The sequence below is a fragment of the Musca domestica genome, unplaced genomic scaffold, assembly GCF_030504385.1.
Source record: "Musca domestica strain aabys unplaced genomic scaffold, Musca_domestica.polishedcontigs.V.1.1 76, whole genome shotgun sequence".
In the NCBI taxonomy this organism is placed as follows: domain Eukaryota; kingdom Metazoa; phylum Arthropoda; class Insecta; order Diptera; family Muscidae; genus Musca; species Musca domestica.
In genome coordinates, this window is record NW_026712396.1 from 14,501 (window position 1) to 28,717 (window position 14,217).

The window sequence follows — 14,217 nt, forward strand, 5'->3', positions numbered from 1 at the left end:
AAAATATGGCGCTTGACTTTGTTGCAGTTTTTTATCTGAACTAATTGGTATTTCATTTCAGAAGATATTCTAAAAAAAGAAGTTAAAGAAAATCTAATAGATTTTCTTATTGAAAATCTCTCAGATTTTCTCAATAGAAAATCTCTCAGATTTTCTCAATAGAAAATCTCTCAGATTTTCTCAATAGAAAATCTCTCAGATTTTCTCAATAGAAAATCTCTCAGATTTTCTCAATAGAAAATCTCTCAGATTTTCTCAATAGAAAATCTCTCAGATTTTCTCAATAGAAAATCTCTCAGATTTTCTCAATAAAAAATCTCTCAGATTTTCTCAATAGGAAATCTCTCAGATTTTCTCAATAGAAAATCTCTCAGATTTTCTCAATAGAAAATCTCTCAGATTTTCTCATGGAAAATCTCTCAGATTTTCTCATTGAAAATCTCATAAAAAAACTCATAGATTTTTTCATAGAAAATCTCATAGATTTTTTCATAGAAAATCTCATCGATTTTCTCATAGAAAATCTCATTGATTTTCCTTCAGAAATCTCATAGGAATTTCTCAATAGAAGATCGCATAGATTTTCTTAATCGAAAATCTCTTAGTATTTTCTCATAGATTTTCTCTTCATGATTTTCTCAAAATTTCAGATCTTAGAGGAACTTTACTAAATCAGATTTATTTTATTTAGAAATAGTTTAATTATTTTCTTCAACTTACCCCTTCACCTAATTTCTTGGTGTGTTCCTTGCAACTCTCCTTTCTATCCGGTCTTTAGCCATATTGTTCGTGAATTCTTTGAATATCTGTAAATAAAAACATATTTCGTGTTAGTTAACAATCTTTATCCATTAATCTGCTTTTAAAGAATTTATTATACGCCACATAAATTGTTAATTGCATTTGTACTCCCCCACCCCCTCGCATCCCCCACTCACTCTGTGCAATATTTTGGCTCCCACAAACGTTGCAAAACTCGGGCCCAAAAATGTTGGCCACATTGTGTTGCTGCTGTTGTTGTTTTAGCTGTCATTTGTCGTTTATTTTGTTTGCAAACATTTCGGCACAACTGTTTCATGTCACAGGAAATGTTTACATTTTATTTCTCTCCTCTGCAGTTGGTGGATTTGTTGTTGTGGTTAGTAGCCACAAAAATTTGCAAGAATTTTTGCCGACGACGAATGCTCATCAACATACCTCTACCTGGCCGCCACAGAAGTGTCCGGTAGTGGTTATCGAAAATTGTTTTAATTTTAACGAAATTACTGAAGTTGATTGTTACTCTGTGGTGCAGATTTTTAAAATAAATTTATTTTGGGGTTGGAGTGAAGGAAATAAGAAAAGTAAATGAGGTAGAAATTGGCAGAAATTGAAAAAATCCACACAAAATTGTGGTCCATTTTATCCGCTATTAACCGATGTCCATCCAAACTGCTAAGGTTTTTATCCTGTATTGTGACTACAAAATTAGGAACATTTTCAGAATTTTATCCAACCCCTAAATAATTTGCCACCATGTCCAAAAACATATAAATAGTATCAGTCGGGGTTTTTGACAGATGTTTACCCTCAGCCTTGAATTATCATTATTCACAGTGTTGACCCTTTATGGGGGAGGTTCCGAAGCAGTTGGCCAATACTGACCAATTCTTATATGACCTAAGACTGATATAAATATTACAATGTGCGAAATTTGGACTATATCGTCAACTTCCTGTACTTTATATGAGATATGGGCAAATTTTTGGAAAATGTGGAAAAATGCGTAACAGATATAGCGGATCGAAGTATTTCATTTTCATACTTCATCTAATACAGATAAAAATATTGGTATGTGCAAAAATTGAAGGAAATCGAACATTTATATTCAATTTTATGCAAAATCATAAATTCCGATAAATTACATATTCATCTCAGGTTTCTGGTTGAGAGAAATATTTAGGTATAGCAAATTGTAAAGAATCGCTGACTTGTTTCACAAGTTATGACAGATACAAGTATTGGAAATTGTGACCCTTTATGGGTGAGGTACCAGAAGGGGTTGCGATAACAAAAATTTTTGCATGTGTGAATTTTGATAAGAATCGGATGCTTAATTCGCTTTCTTTGAGTGTTTGTTTTTCAAAATCTTGAACCCTATGTGGGGAAGGAACCAGAAGAAACGTTCCGATCACTACCTTCTTTATAACAGAGCTTGTGTTGACGGAAATATTAAGATATGCCAAGTCTGAATGGAATCGGATTTTAATTTCGAGTTTTATGAGCTTCATGGATATTCAAAATTTTGACCCTCTGGGAGTATGTACCAGAAGGAGTGGACCGATATACCCCATCTTCACAGCAGATATTGTGTTAGTAGAAATAATGTGATGTGTGAAATACGAAGCGAACCTGATGCTTATTTTGGGTTTTACAATCGTTGGGTTAATCAAGATTTTAACCTCTGTGGGGGTACCATAAGGAATGGTCTGATCTCTACCATCTTTATAACAGATCTTGTGTTGATGAAAATATTGAGATGTACCAAGTTTGAATGGAATTGGAAGAAAATTTCCCACTTTATTAGCTCCGTGTATGTTCAAAATTTTGACCCTTTGTGGGGGAGGTAAAATACAGTGTAGAACGGTATATATTTAATTTTCACAACACAAAATATGAAGAGAACTGGATGCTTATTTCGGATTATATGATCCATTTTGGTTATTCAAAACTTCTACCCTTTGAGGGGGAGGCACCAGAGGGAATTGTCTGATCTCTTCCAATTTTTTTAAAGGTCTTGTGTCTATAGAAATATTGAGATGTACAAAGCCTGAATGGAATCGTATATTAATTTCGCGTTTTATGAGCTTCATGGATATTCAAAATTTTTAGCCTTTGTGGGGAGGTACCAGAAAAAGTGGATCATCTTAACACCAGACCAGGTGGGATATGTAAAATTTGAAGAATCGCATTTTATAAGAGTTCTAATTATACAAAATTTTGACCATTTGTGGGGGAAGTACTTTATGTTGTCCCGATGAGATAAAAACGAAAAACCTTTCATTACTAAGTAAAAAAGAGATCAGTGTTACCTCACATTCTTACGGGGCCTACCTGAGCCTACAAGCTCATCTGTACAAGATAGGATGTCCAGCATATGCAGGACATGTGGGGAAGATGACACGAAACATTGGAAAATTTTCTCTGCCAATGCCCAGCGTTTACAAATTTCAGATCTCAATTCTCAGGGAACGACTCCATACCAGACCTTAATCAGACCATGGTAAATGATATAAGACAGTTGAGAAATTTTATAAAGGCAACTGAATTTTTAAATACAACAGACCGTAAGCTGCCCGCCATCTTCAAAAATCCCTTAGTCTAAAACGCACAACAGGCCTATACTGGCTTAAGTGTATGTCCAACAGGGCATGCGGCGAATTGCTTCGCCCCTCTTTTCAACCTAACCTAACCCTAACTTTATGTTGTGCAACGATATTATCCTTTTTATCCGGGCTGATATTACACGTTTGGTGCACAATATAAAGTAAATCGGACGAAGATATATATGGAAGCTATATCTAAATTGTTACCGATTATCCCCAATTTCCAATATCCAAGAGGGTTCGGCCTTGGGCCAAACAAATGATTTGTGCAAAATTTCATCTGGATAAGGCAATAAATGCGAACTGTAGTTTGTTTACAAAAATACATGGAGAGAAGGACGGACAAATGGACGGACGGACATGCATAACTCGACTCAGAATGTGATTCTATGCAGATCATCAAAAGGAACTATGGGTCTATATCGTTTCCTTTTGCCTGTTACAAACAAATGCACATAGACATAATACCCTGACCACCTAGTGGTGTAGGGTATAAAAAAATATTTTTGTCGTACAGTGTAATCTCTCGTCTTTAGTAACCTTTGAAAGCCCTTCATCTATAAAAGACTCTTGAACGGTCGATATCGTGAGAATACCTTTGAAACGTCTTCCGAGTTGTGATATGAATGTGAAGTTGTAACACTACAGACCGTTGTTAGGTACATCCTCCAGATTTTTCCCTCTCTTCCTCCACTGTGCCACTTTAATCACATGGAATCATTTTTTGAAAGTTTTTTCCCCTTTTTGTATTTATTGTGTCACCAGCAACATATCATCCAACATGTTTTTGCTACCCATTTTCCGATCGTTAAATACCTTTGTAAACTTCACCCCATTTTTTTCGCTTTGATTTGCCTTTCCAACCTTCATTCAATAAAGCATAAATTGAGTGGATTGTCGATTGCCGAAAAGTAAATTTACACAGTTTGTGAATGCTTTTTAATTAACATTTTGTGACAAATTAGCAGGAGGTCGATTTGTTCCGCACAAACACATGCCGCGATACACACACATACTCACAATGTATTGATGCGTTTTTAAGTGATTGTTCGATGTTTGGCTTTTAATTCGTCCAACAAAAACTTTAATGAAATCAACTAAAGAGGACTTTCACTTTTGGCAGAATCGAAAAAAAAATATGGCAGCAATAACATCGACTGTCAAACATAAATATTGGGTCTGGAGTGGTGTTGCCTTTTGGGTTTTATGAAAATTGGAGTTTTTGTGATTGAAATGAATGGGAAATTGAAAGTTTGTTTAACTTTATTTTGGTGAAACGAATTGTTATTGTTGGTTTAACAATTTATTTATTGAATTGAATTCAAATTTAATAAATTATTTGAGGGGGGGAATATTTTATGCAGGCCATTTTAAATATGAGGATATTGTTTCATATTTCGAATGAGAAAATAATAAGTTATTATTAAATGAATTTTGCCGATGGCTTAAAAATGAAGTTTAAGGTTATGTTAAGCCGAACGGACTTCAAAAAAAAAAAAAAAAAAAAAAATCTGGGATATGTTATCCTCCAAGAGAAGGTATTTTATGTTGCGAATGTTGAATGAAAAGGTGAATTTTTTTAAAACATTTACAGAAACATTTTTGAATTTAATTTTTGTAAAATTTTAAAAATTAGAACACTTTGCGACCTATTTATTTCAATAATTACAGGAAACATCCCGAAGAGTATGAAAGTAGAACTAAAACCAGTAAAGAAAAGTCTAAAATCGGGTGACATAGGTCACACCAACTATGAAACTTTTTTGAATTCGTATTGTGGCTTTAGAGCTGTTATAATTTGGAATCAGAGGGAACAAATATATGGGAGGTACATCCAACTCTGAATTGATTTTCATTATACCATCCACATTGGAAAGGAGGGTATAGTAACTTTGTCATTCCGTTTGTCTAATTATTCGACACCATAATGTATATATATTCATAATCAGCATAAAATTCTAAGTCGATATAACGATGTCCGTCTGTCTGTCTGCCTGTCTGTCTGTCCGTCTTTCTGTCTCTCTGTTGAAATCACGATACAGCCCACATTATTTGACATAGAGCGAAAACTTAGCAGGGCAATTTTTATCGTGTCTAGGATGGTTGGTATTGAAAATGAGGTATATCGGTCCACGTTTTGGTATAGTCCCCATATAACGGTACCTCCCGATATTCGGTATTTTGATGGTTTTTGCCACATTTTATCAAGGATTTCTCGAAAAATTGGTAGTTGTAGGTCATAATGGGACCTAGTTCGTTTGGCGAAACAATGTATGTATAGGTCCACGTTTTGCTACATTCCCCATATAACGGTACCTCCCGATATTCGGTATTTTGATGATTTATGCCACATTTTTTCACGGATTTGTCTGAAAATTGGTATTTGTAGATCATAATGGGTCCAAGTTCGTGTGGCGAGACATTACATGTATAGGTCCACGCTTTGGTATAGCCCCCATATAAAGGTACCCCCCGATATTCGGTATTTTGATGATTTTTGTCACATTTTTCACGGAATTTCTGAAAATGGGTATTTGTAGGTCATAATAGGTTCCAGCTCCTTTGGCGAAACATTGCTTTTACAGGTCCACTATTTCGTATAGCCCCCATATAACGGTACCTCCCGTTCTTCGGTATTTTAATGGTTTTTGCCACATTTCTTCTCGTATTTTTCTAGAAATTGGTATTTGTTGGTCTTAATGGGTTCTAGCTCTTTTGGCGAAACACTGTATGTATAGGTCCACGTTTTTGTATAGCCCCATATAGCCGTATTTCCCGATATTCGGTATTTTGATGATTATTGGCACATTTTCCCATGAATATGTCTAAAAATTGGTATATAGGCTCTAATGTTTCCTTTACCCTAAGGTGGAGGGTATTAAAAGTTTGGCCCGGCCGAACTTAATGTTTTTTTACTTGTTTTTCATTAGTACCTCTCAGTGCTATCGAGTGCATGATATGACTTCGAGAAGGATTGCATTAAAAATATATATCGTAGCCGCATTACACCAAAAAGGAAAAATTCGGCTGAATGTGAACAAGTAAAAAAACAGTAAGTTCAGTCGGGCTGCACTTTGAATACCCTCCACCATTTAGAATAAATTTTCAAAAAAAAAAAAAAAAAAACATTCGCCAAAAATTCTGTTACAATCTTAAAAATACCGAATACAGCCGTTATATTGGGGTGTATACGAAGACGTGGACCTGCATAGGCGTATTTTGTCATACGTCATTACAATATTCAAATACGAAATGTGAAAAAAATCCAGAGAATAATGTAACTAAAATCATCAAAAACCGAATATAGGGAGGTACTGATACATAGGGCGCGAACCTGCATACACAATTTTCTGTCAAAAACGGTAGTTCCCATAACGAACTTTAAATACGAAATTTGAAGCATCTTCGGTGAATAATGTCGCTGAAAATCATCAAAATACCGAATATTGGGATATACCATTACATAGAGGCTATACGAATACGTGGGCCTGCATAAGCAATTTTTTGTCATAGGCTATAGTACACATTATGAATTCTAGGTACGAAATTTCAAACAACTCCGGTAAATAACATCCCTAAAATAAAAAAAATCAAAATATCGAATATCGGGGGGTACCATTGTATCGTGGACCTATATAGATATTTCTCTTCCAGGGAGTGAAGTGCTTGTAAAGAACTTCTAGTGTGGATTTTTAGACCATTCCATTGAAAAATGTTGCTAAAATCACTAAAATACCGAATATAGGGAGGTACCGTTATATTTGGGATATAAGATATCTTGGATCTATACAGATAGGCGATGAAGTACTCAGAAAGAAATCCTTCTGTGGATTTTCAGACAATTTTATTGAAAAAATTTGGCTACAATCATCAAAATACCGAATATCGGGGGGTACCGTTTTAAGGGGGCAATACGATATCGTAAACCTATATAGACAATTCAGACAATTCCATTGAAAAATGTGGGTTACATCACAAAAATACCGAATATCAGAAGGTGCAACAATATGGGGAATATACGATATTGTGGACCTATATAAACAATTCTCTTCCAGGGGATTAAGTACTCAGAAATAACTCCTTTTGCAGATTTTCAGACAATTCCATTAAAAAGTGTGGATAAAATCATTAAAGAACCGAATATGGGGGCTACACGAAATGGTGGAGCGATATAGCCCATCTCCCAACTTGATCTGTATGCACACAAAATACAGATCGGTGCAAAATTTTAGCTTAATATCTTTATTCGTTTTGACTCTAGCGTGATTACAACAGACGAATAGACGGACGGACAGGATCAAGAATATATGTACTTTTTTTGGGTCTAAAATTATTATTTCGATGAGTTATTTACAGAAACGACGAACTTAATCAGCCCTCCATACTATGTATGCTGGAGGGTATAAAAATATTTATTGGAGCAATAAATATACCGGACAGAGTTTCACCAAATGGAAAAATTCGGTTAAATATGAAAACATCTATCCAATTTGGGCTGATTTTGCACATATGGTGGACAAAAACCGTAAAATCGGATGTATATCGAAGTTCTATAAAACAATATTTTCGAGCTATATCTGATGTTCGGTATCAAATATCATTGTTGGTAAAAGCCTATTAAGCATGTAAGGGACTTAAATACCAAATCAGATGAAACATATATATGGGAGCTATAGCTATATCTGAACCGATTATCACCAAATTTAAAGATATTTTTCTGGGACGAATTTTGTCGGAATTGCTAAGATTCATTTCATTTGGGCTGATATTAGCCATTTGGTGCACAAAAAAAAAACATGAAATCGGATAAAGATATATGTGGGACCTACGCCCAAAACTGATCCAACCTCAATAAAATTTGACAGAGGTATTTCTGGGCTGTATGTGATATCTGGTACCAAATATAGTTTATGTGGAGTGCGTGTTACGCATGTGAAGGACATCAACACCAAATCGAATGAAACATATATATTTGGGAGCCAAAACTATATCTGAACTGATTTTCACCAAATTTTAAAGTAATCGTTTCTAGCACGATTTCAGTCAAAATTGCCAAGATTCTGTTCATTTGGGCTTATATTGGCCATTTAAGTACAAAAAAAATAGATATAAATGATTGATACCAAATCTGATCCGATCTCAAATTTTACAGGGGTATTTCTGGGCTGTATCTGATATCTGGTACCATAGACTATAGCTATATCTTAACTGATTTTCACCAAATTTTATGCACTTGCTTCTAGACCGAATTCTGTTGGATATGCCAAAATTCATGTCATTTGGACTGATATTGGTCATTTGGTGCACAATAAACCTGAAATCAGTTGAAAATATATATGGTAGCTATATCGAAATTAAGGCCAATTCTTCGCAATTTCAATAGAGTTCTGAAATTTTCATCTAAATCGGATAATATATGCGTCCTGCATTTCGTCTACAAAAACACATGGACAGACGGACGGGTAGACGGACCGACATGCATAAATCGACTCAGAATGTGATTCTTTGAAGATCTTCAAAAGTAACTATGGCTCTATTTCGCTTCCTTCTCCATGTTACAAACAAATGCACAAAGACATAATACCCTTCCCACTATGAGATTTATGGTATAATTAGGATTTGCAAAATTTGAAAAGAATTGAATGATACTTTCTGGTTCTATGAGGTAAATTATTGCCTGTGAACTTTTGTGGGGGGAGGTACCAGAAGGAGTGGACCTATATTGCCTATCTCCGAACTCGCGCTAAGTTTAACAATAATATGATAATGTACTGACTTTGGACCAAATCGGAGACTCCCTTCGTGGGTTATCGTACGCACCAGCCAGCCAGACAGACAGACGGACGGACACACCTAGATCGACTCCAAATGTTCATAAATGGATTTGGTTAAAAGAGACCTAGGATCTAAAATAGCTGTTTCGATGAGACACATTTTGGCCGTATCAAATGATATATACTCTCTGTAGCCACATGGCTGAGGGTATAAAAACGGCAACAAAGTCAAACGCCATAATTTTTTTATACTGTTGTTATTGTTTGTTTAAACATATATCATTTGATACGGTCAAAACGAGCCTAGTCGAAATAACGGTTTTAGACCCTAAGTCTCTTTGGACCATATCCGTTTCAGAACATTTGGAGTCGATCTAGCGATGTCCGTTCGTCTAGCTATCTGTCTGGCTGGCTGGTGCGTACGATAACTCCCGCCAAACCCCAAATCTACTATATGCTACACACGTCTTTCTTTTTAAGTTCTTTCAAGGCTTGCACGTGCTTCAACAAAATAGCAATCACTTCCAATTTATTCGGCTAATTATGGTCCAACCTAATTTCCAATTGATTTATTGCCAAATTTATTAGCGAAATTTCTTTTGTCTAAGCCTTAGAGTCATTAAAAAGCATTTTATGCAAAAATTAACAAAAAAAAGAAGAAAAGCAAAACCCCTTAATTGCAAAACAATCACTGCCATAAAATCATAAATTTCAAAAAATCAAATAACAATAAAAAACTTTTCACATTTCTTTGCCAATAAAAAAAAGAAAAAACGAAACAAAAAGCATCATTAAAATAGATAACAAGTAAAAAAGCTGTAAGTTCGGCCAGGCCGAACCTTGAATACCCTCCACCATTTGGTACAAATTTGGCAATTTTCAAAAAAAAAAAAAAAAAAAAAAAAAAAAATGAAATCCATTAAAAATTCTCTTAAAATCTTAGAAATACCGAATGTAGCTGATATAAGAGTCAATACGACGACATTACTCTATTCAAATGAGAAACTTAGAAAAAAAATCGGTAAATAATGAAGCTAAAGTCACCAAAATACCGAATATCTGCATGTACTATTATATGGGTGCTATACGAAGACGTGGATCTGCACAGACAATTTTTCGTAGTATTCATTGCGAACTTCATAAACCAAATTTGAAACAATTCCGTAGAATACTGTTGCTAAAATAATCAAAATACCGAATATCGGGAGATACCCTTATATGGGGGCTATACGAAGACGTAGACCCGCATAGACAATTTTCTTTCATAGGCTGTAGTATCCATTACGAACTTCAAATGCGAAATTTGAAACAATTCCGGTAAATAATGTCGCTAAAATCATCAAAATACCGAATATCGGGAGATACCATTATATGGGGGCTATACGAAGACGTGAACCTGCACAGACAGATTTCTTAAGCTATAGTATTCGTTGCGAACTTCAAACGCCAAATTTGAAACAATTCTGGTAAATAATGTCGCTAAAATCATCAAAATACAGAATATTGGGAGGTACCCTTATATGGGGCTATACGAAGATGTGGACCTGCACAAACAAATTTCTGTCTTAGGCTGAAGTATCTATTACGAACTTCAAATACCAAATTTGAAACAATTCCGGTGAATCATGTCGCTAAAATCATCAAAATACCGAATATCGGGAGATACCCTTATATGGGGGCTATACGAAGACGTGGAACTGCACAGACAAATGTCTTTCTTAAGTTGTAGTATTCGTTGCGAATTTCAAATACCAAATTTGAAACAATTCCGATGAATAAATTCGCTAAAATCATCAAAATACCGAATATCTGGAGGTACCGTTATACTGGAGCCATACGTGGACCTGCACAGACAATTTTTTGTCTAAGGCTATAGTATCCATTACGAACTTCAAATACCAAATTCAAAACAATTCCGCTGAATAATGTTATTAAAATCATCAAAATACCAAATATCGGTAGGTAACATTATATGGGGGCTATACGAAGACGTGAACCCACATGTCCCATTTTCAATACCAGTCCTGCAGACATAATACACATTTGAGTAAAATTTTATCAATCTACTTTAATTTGTTCGGAAGCTAGAGTGATTTCCACAGACGGACGGACATTGCTAAATCGACATAGAATTTTATGATGATCAAGAATATATTTACTTTGTGGGGTCTAAAATGTATATTTCGACGTGTTACAAAACGGAATGACAAACTTAATATACCCTCCATACTATGGTGGAGGGTATAAAAAAATCCATTCAAATTTTTAGCTCATCTTAAGCGGTCTGTCTTATTGTGTGTCTCTGTGTGTGTGTGCGTGTGTTGATGCTGCTTCTACAAAACAAACAACAAAAATTCCTTGGTTAACTAATTGTAAAATGATGTTTACAAATAAGCACGAACATCAACAGCAACATAAGCATAAACAAACATATCTATGTTCACAGGCAGCAGGCGAGCAAACAGCATTCATTGAGTCACTCGCCCCACCCCTCTCCCGAGAGATATATTTGGCTTTTCAACTTAATCAGGCAAGCCCACACAAAATCATGGCAAAAAAATACACAAAAAAATAAAAAATAAAATCCAACTCAAAACCAGAAGCAGAAATTTCTTTCATGGCATTCGCCACACAATTCCAGACAGACAGACACGCAGACAAGCAGACAGACAGCCGAATAATGTACGAACAAGTATCCCATAATTAACAATGTAGCCGATAACATTGACTATTGCCTAGCGATTAAAGGCAATATTAAGACAACAACAGCAACAATAATAATTTGTTTAAATAATTAATTACTCGATTGATGAGAAATCCAAAAGAGAACAGCATTTACATGGGCAAGTTAATTGCTCCGTTCGGACCATCATCTATATAGGAGTGTTGTATGAAATAATATACAAATTAAAATGGTTTTATAAACAACAAGAACAACAACATTATCAACAATATATCAGAGATCAAATATTGGCAAGTCATCACTTACGTTGAGCAAAATTCTCACGCTCATCGAATGTAATAGTGTGAGTGCAGGTAAACCAAACAACCCATACCAATATGCTTGAAATATGTATAAGTGGTCAATACGGATTTTTTTTTATTTCAGGAATACTATTCCTGAATTTCCGGTTGGGTTCCTTGTTCTGATCAATTTTTGGAGACGCCAAATTTGTTGGGACTTAGATGAGTAATTAGCAGCACTGAGTAACACAAAAAAAAATTACAGAAAAAACTGAGCAAATTATGAAAGTAGAAGATACGTGACGAATCGTTTTGAGAGATTTCCCCTTTTTTCAAATCTTCTTTTTTGGTGAAATATGTTAAACTTTAGGCGAGTCTCCAAAGGGAACTTGTTGATTTATTTTTATGCCCTCAGCCATATGGCTGGTTGTTGTGGATCAGGTTTTTATTGTCATAAATCCCTGGAATTGAATTCAAATTAGTTATGGAATGTAAATCTGGAGCAACAATTCTTTTCATATTGTAAAATGGTAATTAAAATTCTGGGAATTTTGTTGACTTGCTTAATAAGGAAATAATTTAAATAAATGTGGATTTTACAAAGGATGTGGATTATTTTTTAAAACACAAACAGAGACCTGTATTTTTTAAAAATATTTTTTTCAAGGTCCAAAAAAGAGACTAAGGTTTTTTTAAACTGTCCAAGGTTGAAAGAGACGTATATTTTTAAAAATATATTCTCAAGGACTCAAATCTAGACGGAGTTTTTTTTCCAAGGATGAAAAGAGATATTGATATTTTAAAAATATTTTTTTCAAAGACCTAAATGTTTTAAAAATATTTTTTTTTTCAACCAACAGAGACGTGGAAAAATATTTTTTCAACCACCAAAGAAGGCGTGGATTTTTTAAAAATATTTTTTCAACAACCAAAGAAGGCGTGGATTTTTTAAAAATATTTTTTCAACAACCAAAGAAGGCGTGGATTTTTTAAAAATATTTTTTCAACAACCAAAGAAGGCGTGGATTTTTTAAAAATATTTTTTCAACAACCAAAGAAGGCGTGGATTTTTTAAAAATATTTTTTCAACAACCAAAGAAGGCGTGGATTTTTTAAAAATATTTTTTCAACAACCAAAGAAGGCGTGGATTTTTTAAAATATTTTTTCAACAACCAAAGAAGGCGTGGATTTTTTAAAAATATTTTTTCAACAACCAAAGAAGGCGTGGATTTTTTAAAAATATTTTTTCAACAACCAAAGAAGGCGTGGATTTTTTAAAAATATTTTTTCAACAACCAAAGAAGGCGTGGATTTTTTAAAAATATTTTTTCAACAACCAAAGAAGGCGTGGATTTTTTAAAAATATTTTTTCAACAACCAAAGAAGGCGTGGATTTTTTAAAAATATTTTTTCAACAACCAAAGAAGGCGTGGATTTTTTAAAAATATTTTTTCAACAACCAAAGAAGGCGTGGATTTTTTAAAAATATTTTTTCAACAACCAAAGAAGGCGTGGATTTTTTAAAAATATTTTTTCAACAACCAAAGAAGGCGTGGATTTTTTAAAAATATTTTTTCAACAACCAAAGAAGGCGTGGATTTTTTAAAAATATTTTTTCAACAACCAAAGAAGGCGTGGATTTTTTAAAAATATTTTTTCAACAACCAAAGAAGGCGTGGATTTTTTAAAAATATTTTTTCAACAACCAAAGAAGGCGTGGATTTTTTAAAAATATTTTTTCAACAACCAAAGAAGGCGTGGATTTTTTAAAAATATTTTTTCAACAACCAAAGAAGGCGTGGATTTTTTAAAAATATTTTTTCAACAACCAAAGAAGGCGTGGATTTTTTAAAAATATTTTTTCAACAACCAAAGAAGGCGTGGATTTTTTAAAAATATTTTTTCAACCACCAAAGAAGGCGTGGATTTTTTAAAAATATTTTTTCAACCACCAAAGAAGGCGTGGATTTTTTAAAAATATTTTTTCAACCACCAAAGAAGGCGTGGATTTTTTAAAAATATTTTTTCAACCACCAAAGAAGGCGTGGATTTTTTAAAAAAATTTTTTCAACCACCAAAGAAGGCGTGGATTTTTTAAAAATATTTTTTCAAC

The 14,217-nt window shown here is 34.0% G+C and overlaps 1 long non-coding RNA gene across 1 annotated transcript in view; it reads right to left on the reverse strand.

Moving 5' to 3' along the window:
• Positions 1–735: 735 nt before the first annotated feature.
• LOC105261769 (uncharacterized) overlaps positions 736–14,217 on the reverse strand; it is an 84,923-nt gene continuing 71,441 nt past the window's right edge. The window contains exon 3 of the long non-coding RNA XR_891516.3: positions 736–806. This is a non-coding gene — a long non-coding RNA (uncharacterized LOC105261769). The remainder of the gene's footprint in view (positions 807–14,217) is intronic.